The following is a 3,337-nucleotide window of genomic DNA, read 5'->3' on the forward strand; positions in this document are numbered from 1 at the left end:
GGTGGTTGTGTAACACCCAACATTATGGTATTAAGCTGAGTAATCATATAATTTTTCATGGCTACGATCTGTGCCTGTAATGCGGTGAACTGATCTACCTCCAATACCTCTGCAACCTTTCTAGGAGTACTCCTCAAATCTGCATGCCAGTCAGGGTTCCCATATGAAATCTGATTCAGCAGTGTGTACAATTGTTCATACGTCTTCTTAAGAGCCTATCCACCTGCTGATAAATCCAAAAGAATCTTTTTATTTGGATCTAATCCCTCAATGAAAGTATGCACAAGAACATCATTTGACTGATGATAGTGAGGGCAATTTCTGAGCATACCCTTAAATCTCTCCCAAGCTTGGTAGAGATTATCTCTTTTTTTTTTGTCTAAAACTCAAGATCTCTCTCCTCAAGCATGCAGTCTTCCCTGATGGAAACAATCGAATAAGTAATTTTCGAGCAAGATCTTCCCATATAGTAATGGAGAGTGGTGGTTCAGTATGTAACCACCTTTTCGCTTCCCCCATTAGAGAGAAGGGATAGAGTGTCAACCTGATATAATATGAACTAACCCATTCAGGAATGTAAGTATCACTTATTTCCAAGAAGGTCTGTATATGCTGCTGTGGATCTTCATGTGAAAGGCCATGAAATTTCCCCTCTGAATTCAGTAATTGCACCATATTCTGCATCAATTCAAATCAACCTCCTAGTTTGGGCTTGAGAATACTGCTCATCATATGGTTCATGAGTGGGATTTCCACCTCACGAATAGGTCTAGCAGCTGGTTGAGCAGGAACAACTGGAATAATCAGAGGCAGAATATTTTCGGCATTTGGATCAGCCGGTTCATTCCTTTGCTCATCAATTCTTTGTCTTTGTTGAAAGATCTGTTTTGCTTCTACAAAAGGCTATACCAACTCTTTGTCTCTCACCAGGGCTCTACCAACTCTTTGTCTCTCACCAGTCTTGGATTCAGCTAAACCTGCAAAACTTTAACTACTAAGATCAAGTTTTTAATACTTAAACTTAATACCAAAAACCAAAAAATAAGCAATTTACTAATTATATTAGTCCCCGAAAATAGTGCCAAAAACTTGTTATGACTCAGACGCACACGCAAGTTCACGTGATCATACAAGTAATATAGTGATTTAGACAATTAGATATCATTCCCACAAATACTTAACAACTAGAAATTTAACTAACTTTTAGTTTTAGACAATTAGTATTAAGTGTTGTAACGTATTAAGATGATTTTAAAATTTAAGAATAAAAATATAAATTAATTAATTAGAAATAAAAGTTTATGACTAAAGAAAAGCAAGCAACAGTTATAAACAATAATGATAAGAATTCCAGGGTTGAGGCTTTCTGAACAATCATACAAATCTCCATTCTTATAGTGGTCTAATTGGTTATTGGGTTGTTGGTTCACAAGGTTTAAGCAACGATATTTGTCTCCCGGCTTTAAATCTTCTATCTATTGAATATTACAGCTACAACTCTCACAGAGATACAACAATTCTTCTAGATTCATTAAGTACTCTTCTTGCAACTGAACCAAATAAGGCTTCTAGGTATATCCCTATCCTAGATGCTAATTCAAACCCCTTATTTTATAAAAGGATAAGAATCTTGCTCCTTAATTTCCTCGTTCTAATCTAAAATCCTCTCGGATTCACATAGAAATATAAATTTATTCTAATAGAGGCCAAGTATTAAAATAGTAAGCTCAAGAAATTAAGAACAACCCAGGTGATAATCCAAAAAGAAACTTCTATAACGAATATCAAAAAGTAATCATGTTCTTGGCCTCAACCCTAGAACAAGGGTATTTAGCCACTCATGTTTGAATTAAACATCAAAAACAAGTAATTAATCATACCCAAAATTAGTATTGAGGTAAAGAAGTTCAAAAGAAATAATAAACCTAAAAGAAAGAATTCTATGCTTTTTCGCCGCTGCTATGCTTGCCAAAAAAGTGTTTGTAATTGTGCTCTCGTGTTCCTTTTATACTTAGGAAAATTTCACCAAATCTAAAGCCTTGACACGACGCGTCGATAATTGTATAAAAAAACCAATGCCTCACATCAACATCGCGCTGATGCACTTGAATTTACCTTTAAAAATTAGACTAAGTCAAGTTCATCACCACACGATGCGACGCATTGATATCGGATCATGTCACTGGAATTTTCTCCTCAAAATATGACTAAGTGTCAAAACTTTCGAATTGATGTGATGCGTTGACATTGCATTGATGCACTGGAAATTGTAGATGAAATTTTTGCTAAGGCACAGAACTTACGCATCGATGCATTTTCTTTATTTTCTCTCTTTCTTTACATTAATCCTTCCCTCCGTTATTTTATCCTTACTCTCATTCATCTATAATGTTTTTGACTTTGATCAACATGGTCTTTTGCATCTTCATGATATGTATCCAATTTTCTTATGAATCCATGGGAAATTTACCATGTATCTCTAATCACATCGGTTATCCATAAAACACAATTTAGCTCATAATTCAATATAATGAGCATAAATTTTCATTCTCAAAATAAGTCCAAATATGGGTAAATAGAGGTGTTTGGACATAGAAATACGCCCAAGATCACATATGTACCCATAAGATTTAGTTAGAAGAAGATTGTACCTCTATTATTGAGCATCAACGCAGACTAAATACACCAATGCAAGAAGTTGTAAAGAAGGAAATAATAAAATGGCTAGATGTAGGAGTGGTTTACCCAATCTCTAACAGTAAATGGGTAAGCCTAGTCTAAAGTGTCCCCAAAAAAGAAAGAACGACTGTAGTGGCCAATGAGAAAAATAAGTTGATTCCACTTAGGCTAGTGACAGGATAGAGAGTGTGCATAGACTATAGGAAGATGAATTCTTGGACAGTGAAAGACCATTTTCCAATGTCCTTTATGGACCAAATGCTTGATCGATTAGTGAGAAAGGATTGGTATTGCTGCTTAGATGGATACTTAGTTTACAATCAAATATCGATTTCTCCTTAAGATTAAGAAAATGGCATTCACCTGACCATATGGAACCTTTTCTTTTAAAAGAATGTCGTTCGGGTTATGCAATGCATCGGCCACATTCTGAAGTTGTATGATGTCAATTTTCTCAAACATGGTGGAAGTCACTTTGGAAGTGTTTATCGATGAATTTTTAGTATTTGGTGCTTCGTTTGATAACTATTTGATCAACCTAAGAACCGCTCTGCGACATTGTTAAGAGTGCAATCTTGTCCTAAACTAAAATCAATAAAGTAATATGTTAACAAAAAACCCCTTATTCATTGGAAACTTCTACTAGAAGTCTATTAAT

At 35.0% G+C, this 3,337-nt stretch overlaps 1 non-coding gene across 1 annotated transcript; it reads left to right on the top strand.

Moving 5' to 3' along the window:
- Positions 1 to 300: 300 nt before the first annotated feature.
- LOC124886782 lies at positions 301 to 408 on the top strand. The gene has a single exon (XR_007044192.1). It is a non-coding gene; the product is annotated as a small nucleolar RNA R71 (small nucleolar RNA).
- Positions 409 to 3,337: the final 2,929 nt, after the last annotated feature.

The sequence above is a fragment of the Capsicum annuum genome, chromosome 8 (genome assembly GCF_002878395.1).
Source record: "Capsicum annuum cultivar UCD-10X-F1 chromosome 8, UCD10Xv1.1, whole genome shotgun sequence".
Lineage (NCBI taxonomy): Eukaryota > Viridiplantae > Streptophyta > Magnoliopsida > Solanales > Solanaceae > Capsicum > Capsicum annuum.